General features: G+C 38.1%; 1 protein-coding gene across 3 annotated transcripts in view; it reads left to right on the plus strand.

Annotated features, from left to right (window-relative positions):
• otud7a (OTU deubiquitinase 7A) overlaps nt 1-17517 on the plus strand; it is a 66198-nt gene that overhangs the window by 18059 nt on the left and 30622 nt on the right. The window contains exons 2-3 of one of the 3 annotated variants that reach the window (XM_046859608.1): nt 9243-9457; nt 14528-14656. The exons of 1 other annotated variant lie outside the window; for it this stretch is intronic. The gene's annotated coding sequence lies outside the window, so the exon portion shown is untranslated. The remainder of the gene's footprint in view (nt 1-9242; nt 9458-14527; nt 14657-17517) is intronic. One more of the 3 variants, XM_046859610.1, reaches the window with a different exon arrangement.

Genomic DNA, 17517 nt, shown 5'->3' on the forward strand with positions numbered 1-17517 from the left:
AAAGATGATACGTGTAGGTGTAGGTAGCCATTATAAATGTGTGTGTATGGCTTGCACAACAGGCCATTTTCAACCATGCATGTTAAATTGAATCAAACAATAAGAATATAACTCATGCATTGTTTTTGATGAACACATCCTGAAACTGCATAAATAGTTTAGAGTATCAAATTCCATCAACAAAAGACCATCTGTATTGGGGGAAGTATGTTTGTTTGGAGTGAGTCGACAAATTGCGAAACTGCAATGTGCAGCTGCGTCATTAAGTATTATTACTCTGCAAAAGCCAGGCAGGTGCAGCAGCAGGGACAACGCCAAAGCAGCATAGCAGTGGCAATACCTTAGCAGTGATCCAACACCATGGGCCTGTGATATTGCAAGATGGAATTCTTTGCAACCCACTTTCTAATCCTTTGTGTCCCATTCTCAAACTAACATGATTCTTATTATATAATGGTTGTGAGAACATTCAAATTAATTGCCAATTAATTGATTGGCTGTTCTGATTGGTGTTATTTTTTTAATAACAGCAGCTTAGTGCTAATATCAAGTAAATCATGTTTCTGTTAATGTGTCTGTTTATTTTTGTTTTCGTAGTTGCAATTAACCATGTATAACTGGTGAGTTATGTCTTTTTGCACTTTGCAAAGCTGAGAAATAGCATTGACGCATTGCCTCAAAACTACAGACAGTGCAGTAGAGAAGACTGACTGTGATATTTAAGCAACTGGGGTGAAAAGAGACAGAAATCCAGAAAGCAAAGGGCAGCATAATGTTGACAATGTCAGGAGTTTTGCATTTGATTTGGGACTTCCCAACATTCAAAAAAATCCATATTTATGTATCTTTTTTTTTTTTTTTGTTAGAGAGATAGCACCAGGTTTTAATGGGTGTTAAGTGGTTCACACAAAGTCTTGACTCAGTATTGACTAATAGCTGTGATAAATTAAAATGCTGCTAATGGGTGATATTGTGCATGCTGAATAGGGAAAGTTCTTTAAAAGCATGAAAGTGTAAAACAGTGACCATGTCTTTAAAACACTAAAAGTCCTTTGCTTCTGTTAAATAAATACCAGACACCTGTATCTAAAGTGCGTAAAGAGGGTTTAAGGTGGTTCAAAAATTTTAGTAAATTTAAACCATACTTTGCTAGCTGAATATTCTGATTTTCTGGGAGCAGATGGCTCATCAGCAGCACCTTCTCCAAATTTCTCACACGATGCAAAATCACAACCCTTAAAAAGCAGCCATTCATCTCTACAGCACAGAGCTGCTAGACTGTTTACCATGATGTCAGTCTAAATGGGGATTGAAGTCACAGGATCTCAGGAGTCGCAACAAAAGGCGTTTTTCTACATCTCACCATTTTTTTAAACTTTCAGAAGAAAGCTTCTGTTTAGTCCATTTCTTTTCCTAATCAAGCAACTTAAATATACTTATAGTCAGGATTAATATGCATATGGACTACACATATACATACGGTAACACTTGATAAGCAGCAGCTTAAGTTTTGTTCAAGCCTCTTACTATCATACATATCAATAAACAAGCTTGACTATGAAACTTTTGAAATTATTTCTTTAATGGTATCTGAAGAATATTTGGTCACAATTTGCTTACTGTACTTAGTGTACATTCAGATTTTCTTCCCTAGGCATTTTGGGGCAAAAAGGATGATAGAGGAAATAATCCGTCTTGGTCACATCCGTCTTATCAAAATGCAGTTTTATATGGACTTTCTTAATCGTGCCTCTTAATCATGTCTAATCACACAATAAGGTTATTAGGTGGATCCCAAGGAGGATCACAACAGCCATAATGGTCATAATGGTTTTAAATAGTTGCTTGATTTTTGGGTTTACTGTATACATAAACATTTCGAAGCACTGAGAGTGCACTTATGTAATACAATAACTAGCGACGCTAGAAGACATTTATAGTTATAGACGTGTGTGTGTGTGTGTGTGTGTGTGTGTGTTTCAACTATGACACATTCTACAGCGTATTTCTGAATAGAAACCAGGCCGTGTCATTCTGTGTTGATGAAACTGTTCCAGTGGAGAGTCTATTACCACCAGCCTCACACTGCTTTGTACAGTTGTTGTATCAGCTCTCATTCTATGTAACCATCAGTGTTTTCTTACTCATGTTACCCTAGCCTTGTAGCCCATGACTAAGGGGCTGAGTATAGGCTGTTTACTACAGGATGGAGGGTTGTGGTTTGCTTAAGGAGTCTGAGGTCAATAGCTAAGCCTTCCTATGCATTTACAATTTCACATTTATAATGGCTACATCAGGAAAAAAACACACTCTCAAGACATGTAATATGCTCTAATGTACATTAGAGGGGTAACAAAGAGTATGTATATTATGAATTTGGTTTGGACACAATTTTGACAATTCTAACAAATTCATGCCTTCAGATAAGACAAAAAAGAAAAAGAAAAAGTTGTACTGGTGGATCTGGTATTGTACTTTTTAGGCCTTCCAAAAGTAATTATTTTACTTACTCACCAACAACACTGTTTCTATATAAAGAAAACAGTCTTGAGGGATAAATTGTCTGCTAAATGCCGGAAATGTAAATGTATAGATTTGCAACCTTATATCTATTAGGTCTGTTGCTATCGATTATTTTTTTAATTGAGTATTCTGCAGATTAATCCAACTATTAATCAAAAAATCGGATAAGAAGTACTTTTTCTTTTTCTTTAGAGCAATACTAAATATACAACTGAAAATAAAACAGGTTTTTTAAAATGAACAAGCCATTTGTTTCCTTTTGTAGAAAAAATATTAATTTTTATTGCTGAAATTGCACACAAGAATATCTGTGAAAACTAAACCATTGTGCATTTAATTGCCATATTACATCAAAATGTAAATACAATTATATATACATTAAAAATTAAGTAAAAATGGTTTCCTCCACATAAAAATGTTTGCCTAATTCCGACTTTTTTCCCACAATTTCAAATTTTTTTTTTTCTCTGAATTCGGACTTTTTTTTCTCGTTAACATCTGCCGTTTCTGGGGCATCCACCGGTAACCATGTTGTCGGCCTGACGTTTGAAGCTGTTGGTGTATGAACAAGGCTCCTCTGCTTCGCCTGTCTTGTTCCGTCTCCTCCAGAGCTGATTGTTGGTTCTCTCCAGGGATCGGAGACTCAGTTTGATACCATGCAATTCTATTCATTGTAGCATATTTTTCATTTTCAATGTGTAAAGCTTTCTATAACTACAGAGGGGGTGACGCCGTCCAGTTGGCGAATTGCGGAAAAAAACCCCTCGGAATTAGGCAAACTTTTTATTAAATGTGGCGAAACAGGCTTTCATATAAATCTTCTCCTCGCCCCTTGCTGTTTTCTCCCCGTTCCTCCATTTTTCATTCTGCGGCGTCTTATGTATTCCCTGGCCAGACCGCTGAAGAATTTAGCGGGTGGTGCGTGAGTAATAATTGTCCGCGGGAAACGCAGTGCTCCGTGTGTAGTTTAATTTACTAAACAAAGCATCGAGGCAAAATAATTTCCTCGATGAATTTTTGTAATCGAATTACTCGAGTTACTCGAGGAATTGTTACAGCCCTAATATCCAAAACAATTATTCAAGAATGATTCAGGTTTATCCAAGAATGCAAATCCAAAAACATAAACTGTCAAGTAAACAATCCCACCATCTTGCCAACTAGTAAGCTTGTGGCTCAGTGGTTTTCCTTTGCCATTTTACACAATGGTTATAGGTTATTTAACTGATATGGTGCACTACCCTGGCAGATATATTTGAATTTGAATCTGACTTAGATTTGACCCTTGTTTCCAAATATCATTCTATTTTCAAACACCCCATTGTTGACTAATTAATATTAGTATGCATAATAAGTTAATGCAAGAGTTAATGGCTTGATGAAATACGGTAATTGATTCAGTAGACTACACAACTCATTAACCCATTTTCTTCAAGTCAGCCCAGTGACTTGATATCTAGTTATGATTCTTCAAAAGGGGAAGTTGCGAAGCTGTGTCTGGACCACCGGCTCAATCACAAATCCAGCCTCAATTCAGCAAAATCTCAAAATCGGTATAAGTTGGGGAGTGATAGCGCAGTGGTTAAGGTGCTGGGTTACTGATCGGAAGGTTCGGGGGTTCAAGCCCCGGCATCGCCAAGCTGCCACTCTTGGGCCCTTGAGCAAGGGTCAAGGAGCGCCGTCCCTGCGCTCTGACCCCAGCTTCCGAGCAAGCTGGGATATGCCAAGAACGGTTTGTGTAATGTCTGTGTGAAAAATAAAGGCTATTCTTCTTCTTCAAGTCATTCCCAGCGTTCTTACCTTCTCTACTGACATGATTCAAACTAGCCGTAGTAGCCATTCTTAAAATGATGGTAGGAGTAGGAGTGACTGTTGCTAGGCAACCCACCATACTGACTGTGTTCTTTTGCACTGTGCTGTTCACAGTAAAATTTATTATATCACAGTTCAAGTATTTTATAGATAGCTGTATAAGGGAATTTGCACAGACAGCTCATCCGTACCCAAAATTCAATGGAGCATGATTTAGATAAAATGATAGCTCATGATGAGGTCAGGCCTGGCATTATTGTGGTATTACACACTGGCAATACATTTGCAATACATTTTATTGATAGCATCGGAACACTTAGTACAGGTGCCACTTCTAAAGTGCTCTGTATACATGGTATTAAATGTAGTTAGCACAATCTGCTCTGTCAGAAGTAGGCAGATCAATTCTGTGTAGTCTACCCTGTGTATCTGGTGGTCACTATTTGAGTATGGATACTGTAACTATTTGAGGTATAATGATGCATTGTAACATGAAATGCAACTTGAAAGTGTAATATTTGAAACGTGTGATTCACACAGTGGAACCAGCATTCTAACACAGTGGAACCTTGCAACTCATAGATTTTAAATGTGGTATATAAAGCACACTAGCTTATTTCACCAAGTCCGATTTTTTATTTATCAAATAAAGTTTATAGGAAGATTTTGAAATGTATTTATCTATTTTTTAAATATGATGAACCTACTGTATAATAAATTCTGTTAACACTATTAAACTATTGGTTATAGCCAGTTTTTAAAAAAATGTGTGTACATTATGTTTAATTGTTTGTGAGTGAAAAATAGAAAAGGAGTAACGTAATTTCCGGACTATTAAGCGCACCCAAATATAAGCCGCACCCACTGAATTTGACAAAGATTTTTATTTTGAACATAAATAAGCTGTCTATAAGCCGCAGGTGTCTACATTGAAACTAATCAACTTTACACAGGCTTTAATGAAAGACAGTGTCTGTTACACGGCTTGTATCTAAACAGTAGCCTACCAAGAAAGTCATTGATCACTGTCTTCCTCCTTCCTTTCACAACAATTTCTTTCGAGAGTTTTTCTTTTGGCATCGTCGTGCGTTTAAAAATCACCATCGGTGAAGCTTTTCTCCTGATGCCGTGCAGCTCAGAACACAGGTGAAGTGTGTTTTTTCTCATGCCCGGTTGTTTTCAGCGTGACGAATGATTCGCATTTCCTGTTGACAGTGCGAGTGAGAGGCAGGTCAAACGTCAGAGAAACATCATCCATATTTATGATGTCGTGCGGCCCGATTCAGTGAGAGCGCGATTTAATATTAAGAATTTCATTGGTTCACCTGAACCTGTTTGGCAGTTTCATTGGTCTAATGTTATAGGGTTCAGTTTTTTGGCATGAAGCTTGTAAAACCGGTAAAAACCCAGGAAAAATCCATAAATTAGCCGCTTCATTGTTTAAGCCGCGGGGTTCAAAGAGTGGGGAAAAAGTAGCGGCTTTTAGTCCGGAAAATACGGTTATTTCATATGCATGCCAACTAAAGTTAGGTCAGGAGAAACTACTTAACCTGGGTGTGTGTATGTGTGTGTGTGTGTATGTATGTGTGTGTGTGTGTGTGTGTGTGTGTGTGTGTGAGTGTGTGTGTGTGTGTGTGAACAGCTATTGACACCTTGCTGTTACATATCTAGGCTTTGTCTTTTTAATTTTAAGAATAATTATTTAATGGCCCTAATACACAAAATCCCTACAATATTCTTATTCACATAGTTAACTGTGAGCAAATTGCCTCTTAGATAGCTCATATTTTCCATGTGACATATTTCCACCAGTGCCAGATGTCTGACTTGTTAATCGTTTCATTTTAGCTATAAAAATGTTGGTCATCAGTAAGAAAATGTGTAAATATGTGTGAATCACTGCCTGAGAGAACACTGCTGACTTTAAATTTCTTTTACGTTTGTGTGTTGGTGAAGCTGTTTCACATCCTGTGGAAATTGACAGTGGGCAGTGCACGCAATTACAGTGAGGTTTTTGCAGCTTATCTCTTCCACTGTTTGTACAACCTACTGTCGGCTAAAATCACTCATATCTTTCTGTCTATGTCGAAAACTGTTCAGGTAACTATAACATGGGAAATAAAGTAAAATCTAGTCTTTTTTAATGTTTTCTCTGTAGCTACGTGTATGTAATGTTTATTATAATGCTTATTGTTTTAACAGTAATAGTTGACATCAACAACATGGACAGACTAATATAATATAATATAATATAATATGCATATTTTGTAAAGACGGTATATAAAAGAGTGGTAGCTGGGAAAGAAGTGGATTTTAAGTTTGAACCTGGGTTTGTCATATTTGATGCCTAAAAAGATGCATACTCCAGGATGGTTAACATACAGTAACACACATTTTGAGGAACTTATTATATAAAAATTGTGAATCTGTGCAATCTTTAGTGGTAGCTCACATGAGCAAGCAAGCTTAAAAATTATTTTAAAACACAAATGTGCGCACTTAAATCATTAATCTATATATTTCAAAGCTGTCTTGGCGTGGAATTTTTTTTTCATTGTTCGGAATTGGATAGGAGATAGTGGTGCTCGAAGTGGGGTCTGTGAAGTATAATTAGGATGTCTGTGATTTTTGTTACAGCAGGAGAAACCACAGCACTCAACCAATTGGTCTAAGTAATTGATTGTCATTTAATTTAAAAAAAGTGGGTCTATAAATATTGTCAAATCGGACCTAATATTCTATCAGGAGTACTAAACTCAATGAGTTAAATATGTAGCTGGAATACAATTGCATGCATTTAAGTAATAAGAATATTTTCAATGACAGGATCAGGTAATCAATAAATCTGAACAATTTATTTTACTGCTAAAGGAATACATGATTGTAAAATGTTAGAGGAGATACAAGATGGATCGTTGTGTGATTAAACATTGGAACTGTGCACCAGCTGTGAAAGGCCATCCTGAACAGGCCTGTCTATAGTAGATAGAGCTTTTCTTAAACAATTTGCCAGGGTTATGGGCTCCTACACTGGAACTGCAAAACTTCTAGACTAAAACACATGGCATGTGTTGAAGCTGAACTGTCTTGCTAGTTCAGTGTGTTCAATGTTCAATGTTTTAGGAATATTTTGATCATCACATGTACTGACCAGGCAAAACATTATGGTCACCTGCCTAATATTGTGTTGGTCCCCCTTTTGGCTGCCAAAACAGTCCTGATTCGTTGAGCATTAACAGCATAAACTTCTTTAGCAATTTGAACAACAGTAGCTCGTCTGTTGGATCGGACCACACGGGCCAGCCTTTGCCCTCCACGTGCATCACTGAATTTTGGCCGCCCATGACCCTGTCGCCAGTTCACCACCGTTCCTTTCATGAACCACTTTTGAACACCCCACAAGAGCTACATTTCTGGAGATGCTCTGACCCAGTCGTCTAGCCATCACAATTTGGCCCTTGTAAAATTAGGCTCAAATCCTTAAGCTTGCCCATTTTTCCTTCTACTTACACATCAAAATAGTCGGTGGGAAATACCTAGTATATCCCACCCACTAACAGGTGCCATAATGAAGAGATAATAAGTGTTATTCACTCACTGGTCATAATGTTATAATGACATAATGGTATGCCTAGTTGGTGTAGTTATGACACTGTCTATATTGTCTCTCATAATCTATCTGTTATTTATTAGCGAGGCTCACTAACTGATATTTCTTTTTCATCTAATGTTGAAGTTAATTTCTTTTTTTTTTTCACGATTTGTTTTTATTTCTATAACCTTCAGATTTTTTTTTAATAGTTTCCATTTCAGAAGGCAAACTTGATTTGTTTGGTAAGCCAGAAGTGGCAGGTAGGCAAATTTTACCTAGGTAGCAAGCTACCAACCTGGGGAGTACAATAGAGATTCTGTTTTTTAAAAGCAGTCACAAGATAGCATAGAAAACAGTGACAGCAGAGGGTGTTGTATGCCATGTTGCTGGTACCATTGATACTCCAGTTAAGATACTTTTCTGGTTTTTATCCATTTTGGTCTTGTGGCAAATTTCAGATTTCTGAATAATTAAATATTATGAAATTAAATAGAGACTGGTTTCTAGCACTCTTGTGTATGAACAGTCATGCAGAAACACCCAACAGCCAAACAGAAAACAAATAAAACAGTGTAATTGCTTGATGCATTGTGCCTAAACAACAAAAAATGGTCACTGGTCCATTCGCATATTTCATTATCTGTACACGAGTTCATTTAAAATCAATGTTATTCTTTCTATTTCTAGTAAGAATTTTGTTTACTAAGTAAAGCCAAAGCTTTTCTTGTAAGGTCCAGCACTGACTATTCTATATGTTTAATGAAGCTTTGAAATATAAGATTAAAGTTAGCATAGAAAACAACAATAACAGTATTAGCCATTGACCTGTCTTTGTTTCATTACTCAACTTGCATGCTTATGTCTGTCATCTCCCAGAGCTAAATACAGGCTTACATCAGTGGAGATATTAGTGACCCTGAAAGGGTAATATTTAACTTTAGCAATAATTCTACAGTAAACAATAGTGCAAGAGGCTTTTTTTTTGGAGCACCAGCATAAGGCTTACTGTAAGAGGAATCTGGCTGCAGATGGTCTGGGGTTTATGGAGCTACTGTCTTTATATGGATATATTTCAGCTCTGCACCCTCATTCTGTTTACAACAGGTCAGTGGGATATTAGGTCACGCATGCATAATGGGCATCATTGTTCTGGAATTATGAACTGCATTACTATGATGGATATAGAAACAGGCTTCACATATATGATGTGCAATTAAATCCCCTTAGGTTTACTTTTCAAGTAAGATGAAATTCTCTCTCTCTCTCTCTCTCTCTCTCTCTCTCTCTCTCTCTCTCTCTCTCTCTCTCTCTGTAGGTTTGCCGGTGACCTGAAAGATCTCTTGTGAAAGACATGGACTAAAAAGCAGAGTGTGTGTGAGTGTGTGTGATGTGTGAGTGTATGTGGTGTGTGTGTGTGTGTGTGAGTGTATGTATGAATGGGTGTAATTGTGTGTGAGGTACAGCATCTGGATATAACCATGGCTGTGAGGTGGCAGCTGAAGACGATCCACTAAAAAACAAACATAGAATGTAAGACTGCATCCCTTATCATCAGATGCAAAGTTATTTGTATAGTGGTATGACAGTATGAAGAGAAGTACACATCGCAATGTGTGTGGGAATTATACAGTGGTGTGAAAAAGTGTTGATTTCTTATTTTTTTAGCATGTTTGTCACACTTTAATGTTTTAGATCATCAAACTCATTTAAATATTAGTAAAAGATAACACAAGTGAACACAACATGCAGTTTTTAAAATGAAGGTGTTTATTATTGAGGGAAAACAAAATCCAAAACTACTTGGCCCAGTGTGAAAAAGTGTTTGCCCCCCTGTTAAAACTGTGATTTATCACACCTGAGTTCACTTACTCAAGCCACAATTTCTCAAGGCCTGATTACTGCCACACCTGTTCACAATCAAGAAATCTCTTAAATAGGACCTGCCTGACAAAGTTAAGTAGACCAAAAGATCCTCAAAAGCTCGACATCATGCTGAGATCCAAAGAAATTCAGAAATAAGAAATAAGAAAAAAGTAATTGAGATCTATCAGTCTGGAAATGGTTATAAAGCCATATAGTTTTTAATTTTATTTCCTTCAATAATAAAAAAACTTTATTTAAAAACTGCATGTTGTGTTCACTTGTGTTATCTTTTACTAATATTTCAATTAGTTTGATGATCTGAAACATTAAAGTGTGACAAACATGCAAAAAATACGAAATCAAGAAATTTTACACCACTGTACATGTTCACATGCTTACATAGAGTTGAATGTAAAAAAAGTTATTCAGTACCTTGACCTGAATTAGACTTACAGTGAGAAAATAAGTATTTGAACACCCTGCTATTTTGCAAGTTCTCCCACTTAGAAATCATGGAGGGGTCTGAAATTGTCATCGTAGGTGCATGTCCCAGAACCCAGAAAAGAAACCCAGAAATCACAATATATGATTTTTAAACTATTTATTTGTATGATACAGCTGCAAATAAGTATTTGAACACCTGTCTATCAGCTAGAATTCTTACCCTCAAAGACCTGTTAGTCTGCCTTTAAAATGTCCACCTCCACTACATTTATTTTCCTAAATTAGATGCACCTGTTTGAGGTTGTTAGCTGCATAAAGACACCTGTCCACCCCATACAATCAGTAAGAATCCAACTACTAACATGGCCAAGACCAAAGAGCTGTCCAAAGACACTAGAGACAAAATTGTACACCTCCACAAGGCTGGAAAGGGCTACGGGGAAATTGCCACGCAGCTTGGTGAAAAAAGGTCCACTGTTGGAGCAATCATTAGAAAATGGAAGAAGCTAAACATGACTGTTAATCTCCCTCGGACTGGGGCTCCATGCAAGATCTCACCTCGTGGGGTCTCAATGATCCTAAGGAAAGTGGGAAATCAGCCCAGAACTACACGGGAGGAGCTGGTCAATGACCTGAAAAGAGCTGGGACCACCGTTTCCAAGGTTACTGTTGGTAATACACTAAGACGTCATGGTTTGAAATCATGCATGGCACAGAAGGTTCCCCTGCTTAAACCAGCACATGTCCAGGCACGTCTTAAGTTTGCCAATGACCATTTGGATAATCCAGAGGAGTCATGGGAGAAAGTCATGTGGTCAGATGAGACCAAAATAGAACTTTTGGGTCATAATTCCACTAAACATGTTTGGAGGAAGAAGAATGGTGAGTACCATCCCAAGAACACCATCCCTACTGTGAAGCATGGGGGTGGTAGCATCATGCTTTGGGGTGTTTTTCTGCACATGGGACAGGGCGACTGCACTGTATTAAGGAGAGGATGACCAGGGCCATGTATTGTGAGATTTTGGCGAACAACCTCCTTCCCTTTGTTTGAGCATTGAAGATGGGTCGAGGCTGGGTCTTCCAACATGACAATGACCCGAAGCACACAGCCAGGATAACCAAGGAGTGGCTCTGTAAGAAGCATATCAAGGTTCTGGGGTGGCCTAGCCAGTCTCCAGACCTAAACCCAATTGATAATCTTTGGAGGGAGCTCAAACTCCGTGTTTCTCAGCGACAGGCCAGAAACCTGACTGATCTAGAGAAGATCTGTGTGGAGGAGTGGGCCAAAATCCCTCCTGCAGTGTGTGCAAACCTGGTGAAAAACTACAGAAAACGTTTGACCTCTGTAATTGCAAACAAAGGCTACTGTACCAAATATTAACATTGACTTTCTCAGGTGTTCAAATACTTATTTGCAGCTGTATCATACAAATAAATAGTTAAAAAATAATATATTGTGATTTCTGGATTTTTTTTTTTAGATTATGTCTCTCACAGTGGACATGCACCTACGATGACAATTTCAGACCCCTCCATGATTTCTAAGTGGGAGAACTTGCAAAATAGCAGGGTGTTCAAATACTTATTTTCGCCACTGTAATTAGGATGTACAAATGATAACTTATGAAAGCAAGTATTTACTCCCCTGATGCAATGTTTAAAAGATGCAATGCAACTTTTAGTCAATGCTACTGTCTCTAAACCATACAACATAGCAGGTCTTACCACAGTCCTATAAACTTTATTAACTTTTCCCTTTACTCTTGCAGATAGCCTTCCATCACAAAACACTCCTGTGACTCTTCTCCACCCACTCCACCCTGCCTGCACTCTTTTTTTTTCACTTTTCTAACACACTCTCTAATACTTTTCACTGTTGACCCCAGGTACCCGAACTCCTCCACTTTCTCCACCTCTTCTCCCTGCAACCACACCACACCACTCCACTGCCCTCCCTCTCATTCACACACATGTACTCTGTCTTACTCCTACTGACTTTCATTCCCCTTCTCTCCAGTGTGTACCTCCACCTCTACAGGTTCTTCTCAACCTGCTCCCTACTCTCACCACAAATAACAATGTCATCCACAAACATCAAAGTCTATAGAGACTCCTGTCTGACCTCCTCCATCAACCTGTCCATCACCACTGCAAACAGGAAATGGCTCAGAGCCGATCTTTGAAGCAGTCCAACCTCCACCCTAAACCAGTCTGTCATTCCTACTGCACACTTTACTGCTGTCACACTGTCCTCATACATGATCTGCACCATGCTCACATACTTCTCTGACACACCTGATTTCCTCATACAATACCACAACTCCTCTCTCGCTACCCTGTCGTACGCTTTCTCTAAATCCACAAACACACAATGCAACTCCTTCTGACCTTCTCTATACTTCTCCATCAACATTCTTATTGCAAATTTTGAGTCCAAAGTGCTCTTCCTCAGCATGAAACCAAACTGTTGCCCACAGATGGTCACCTCTTCTTCAGCCTAGCTTCCATTTAGTGGTGGGCCATGCATTTGGTACCTGGGCCTTGAGTGGGGTCTTTCCCGACTTAATCCATCTCTTAATACCACCACTATCACGTCGCAATTATAGAAACCATCAATACTATACAAAGCAAGCTCCAAACCTCTAACATAACATGACAAACACATACAAATTTTAATAAAATGCAACCTACTCACCAGAGATGCAGACTCATAATTTGCACCGCTTCCCAGAAGCTGTAAGCCAGTGGTACCGCTCGTATTCACTGGTCTGGAGGTGGTGAACAAACCCTTTCCTGGGCTGAGACAAGCTAGCTAGATTCAGGGTTGGCTGACCTCTCCTCACGATGTCTAGCTTTTTTGGAAATTTTTTTTTTTAAGTATGTCTGAGACCAAATCAATTTCTCTTCCTCCTCAGTCATCCTCTCACCATCCAGAATCTTGTTAAACAATCTTAAATAAACTCCACTGCCATCTCTCCTAAACATCTCCATGCTTCTACTGGTATGTCATCTGGTCCAACTGGCTTTCCACTCTTCATAACTCTTAATAGCAGCTCTCACTTCCTCCTTACTTATCCTGTCCACATCCTGTTTCACCATCTCCACACCATCCAACCTTCTCTCGCTCTCATTTTCCTCATTCATCAGCTGCTCGAAATGCATCCAACCTTCTCTCGCTCTCATTTTCCTCATTCATCAGCTGCTCAAAATACATCCAACCTTATCAACACTCTCCTCACTAGTCAACACACTTCCATCTGCATCCTTTATTGCAGCACTTCCTTCCTAGCTCGGTCGTTCTGCCTGGCCAAGGCAGGCAAATCCTTTTTACCTTCCTTAGTGTCCAACTTCTCATACAGCTCCTTATTTGCCTTTTCCTTAGCTTTTGCCACATCTCTCTTCACCTGCTGCATCTTCTTGTACTCCTGCCTACTTTTTTCCTCTCTCTGCCGATCCCAAGTCTGTTTCGCCAACTTCTTTCTCCTTATGCTCTCCTGTACTTCCTCATTCCACCACCATGTCTCTTGGTTTTTCTTTCTCTTTCCAGATGTCACACCAATTACCTTTCTAGCTGTCTTGCTTATCACTTCTGCAGTAGTTGCCCAATGATCCAGCACCTTTTCACCAGCACCGTGTCCCTTTCTGACCTCTTATTTGAATCTGAATACACTGTCCCCTGCCAACACCTTACAGTTTCCAATCTCTTCCAGGTTGCACCTCCTGCATAGAATATAGTCCACCTCTGTGCATCTTCCTCCACTCTTATACATCACCCTATGCTCCTCCTTCTTCTCTAAGTATTTACCACTGTCATTTCAATCCTTTTAGCAATATCTAACCATCACCTCCTCATCACCTCTGTACCCTTCACCAACATGCCCACTAAAGTCTGCCCCAATCAGCAATCTTTCATTCCTAGGTACACTCTCTACCATTCATTTAACTGACTTTTCCTTCTTCTCCATTTCACAACTCAAAGCATAGGCACTGATGAGATTTATCATTACTCTTTCAACATCCATCAGAAACTCTCTTCACCTTCACTAAACTCTTACTGTACTTTTCCTTCAGGATCACCCCTACACTATTTCTCTTTCCATCCACACCATGATGGAACAGTTTAAACCCCCTCCAATGTTCCTGGCCTTACTCCCTTTCCACTTGGTCTCCTAAACACACAACATCATATCAGCTACCTCTCTTCCTTTACCAGTCATAGTACCAACATTTAAAGTATAAACTCTAACCTCTACTCTACTCCACTTCTCCTTTCCCTTCTTGTCTTTATAGACGTCTTCTTCCTCTCCTTTGCCTCCTTGGGCCAACAGTAGCCCAATTTCCAACAGAGCCCTGCTGGCTAACAATACCTGTGGAGGTCGCTGGTAACCCGTGCCTGGACCGATCCGGTATGAAATTCAGGTTTGTGATCTGCATGTTTGATTTGGCACTTTTCACGCTGGATGCCCTTCCTAACACAACCATCCCCATTTATCCGGGCTTGGACTGGCACTAAGAGTGCACTGGCTTGTGCAACCCTAATTGCTAGTAATGTCCCTATACCACTGAAGAAAAAGAAATGAAAAAATAAAAAAATTTCAGAAAACAAATGTTTTTTGCAAAAACACACTGTAATTTTTATAAGCTATTAAGAACTCTTTTGCTTCCTGAGCTCAGCTGTGTTTCATAAACTGAATGAATAATATGGTTTTATTATATTAAAAATCAGACATACATTTCAAACACTTCATTAGTGACATAGGCTATAGTTAATGATTGAATCTAGGGGGTTTGGTTATAATTTTTTACTACAATAAATTACAAGTTTTTTATTCTGTTAGAAAAATTGTTATTTACTTATTTGTGGCTTGGAGGCTTATTAGTGAAAAACGCTTACCCAACCTGTTGTTCAAAATGTCACCATAATTCCACTGAATGACATATGTGACATCACTTGATGCAAAGCATAGACAAGGAGGGTGAGGGATAAATCCTGTTCAACCTCAGAAATGTTATATGTCAACATTAACCCTGGAGTTTATACCAACAGTTTAAGCATGAAGCCGGAGCCCTTTACCTAATAGCCTGAGTGCTTTTCTGAAGTCCTTTGCTTACATGCCAGTGCGCATACAACACAATGTAAACGGTGTAGCAGTTGCGGTAACTGTGTGAGCTAATCTCCTGCTAAAGTGCAGCACAGACTGATTAATAATGTATAGGATAAGGAGAAGAAATATGATCATGAGCAAGAGGGCTATGTATTATTTTTCCTCTTACAACATTATCTTGTAGGAGGTTGCTTTTTGTGGAGAGTGAAACTTGATACTTGAAATGTTCTCTGATTTTGATCTATAAACAGAAGTGTTATTTTATTAGTCCGTTTGTACAAGGAAGAATGAATCAATAACACGGGTGGCAGACACCTAATATTTGCCTTTAATGGGAAAAAACACAAATTTTTATGTTAAATTAGGCCGTTATATCAAATATGAAGGCAAAGCACACACGTTTTTAATGATAAATAATATTTTAAAAACAGTAATGAAAATGTTAAAATAAATTAAGATATTTTTATCAACACATTTCCATTGTATTTATTGCACAAATTTGCTTTTGTAATTTGGTAAATTATTTTTTTTTTATAATTTGAATACTTTGTATATAAATTAAAAGTATGGCATTAACAAATGATATAGTAAGCAATATTTTTGGCTAGGTATTTGTGTGGGGCCTGCAATGGTTTCCAGTCTATTTTTCTGTAATACATGATACTATATTACAAATTTGTATTAACATGTATTTCTGTCTATGAAGTTATATGGTCTTTTTCTTCATAAAACATGAGAAATTGTCCTGATGCTACATACCAAACTGCTTAGCATTACAAGGTGTTTATGATATTTTTCTATTGACAGTGTATTTCTTTTTGTTGATCTTGTTACCAAAAATAAAAATAACATAGCACTTTGCCATCATTATCACACGCCTAACTAAGTAATATTCAGGTCATAGGGGACTGTAAAAAGGAAATATTGCTTTTCTTTTTTAAAGAAGTGAGCACACTGCCTTAGGGCAGAGTCTAGATTTGTTCATGCATCACTGATTGTTTCATCATCACTTCAGCATCAGTTCACACAGATATCACACAAGTAGTCATCTACAGTGATGCTTTGGGTAAAAAAATATAACTCTGAGATCCATAGTGCTGACCAGGTGACACTTCTACTTTGTGTTTGTGTGTGTGTTTTGGGGTGGGTGTGGTTTTGGAAGCTGAGGGTCAGTATAAACCTTAATAAGGTGCCAAATTGGCAAATCTAAAAGGCTTGCTGTTTAAGCCTCCTGACATGAGCAATTAAGATAATGTGCACTCCTTTCTGTGTGTTAGTATATTTTCTTATATGTACTACCAGTGCTCTTACTTCCCAGTGTAAAGCAATAGTGGCCAAAATTTAAGCATAAACAATTTGGTATTGTGGCTACCGTGGTGGACAAAGTACACAAAGCATGTACTTGAGATACAGTAGGTAAAATATTACTCCAGTAAAAGTAAAAGTGCTCCTTTTAAACCTTTACTTAAGTAAAAGTACCAAAGTATTTGCCTTCAATTGCACTTAAGTATCCAAGTACTATGATGTATTATGGCTATAATCAACTCAGTTTTGTGTGAAAATATTCTAATGTTACTTTCAGCACACTAATATTAATAGAATGATATTAATGAGTCAAACACTGATTGATATCTAATAAATTATTATGAGCCCAAAACATTATTTTCAACGACTTCAAAAAAATTGCACAAATAAGGCCATGAGTAGTGTCTCAAGTAAGACTCAGGAGTTTTTTCCATCATTTATTCTTCTCAAAATGTTCTGCTTGATATTGAAATGACCCTGAACTGTATGTTTGTGCTAAATAGATACCACCAACCGGGAATGGTGGTTCTAGCTTGAATGATGCCCTGAGTGAACTATGCCATGACCCAATGCCTACCCCATTGATTTGTTTCAGCTTTAAAAAGCTCCTCTCTGCTTCAGCTATCGTTACTGGATGAGTAAGACATATTCTCAGAGCAGTCCACAAATATCACCCTCCATTGATTGCATTTGCCTATAACTACCTTCTTATAATGAGATGAGCTGCATACACACCTTTATCTTTTGCACAATTTCCCCCTACTTCTTTCCTCCTTTTTTTGAATTGGGCTCCTGAGAGTTTAGACCTTTTTTGTCATCCATAATTGTACTTTGGATTCAGCTCTCCTTACTAATGTGATGTCACTTAAC

Source organism: Silurus meridionalis, chromosome 10 (assembly GCF_014805685.1).
Source record: "Silurus meridionalis isolate SWU-2019-XX chromosome 10, ASM1480568v1, whole genome shotgun sequence".
NCBI classification, from domain to species: Eukaryota; Metazoa; Chordata; class Actinopteri; order Siluriformes; family Siluridae; genus Silurus; species Silurus meridionalis.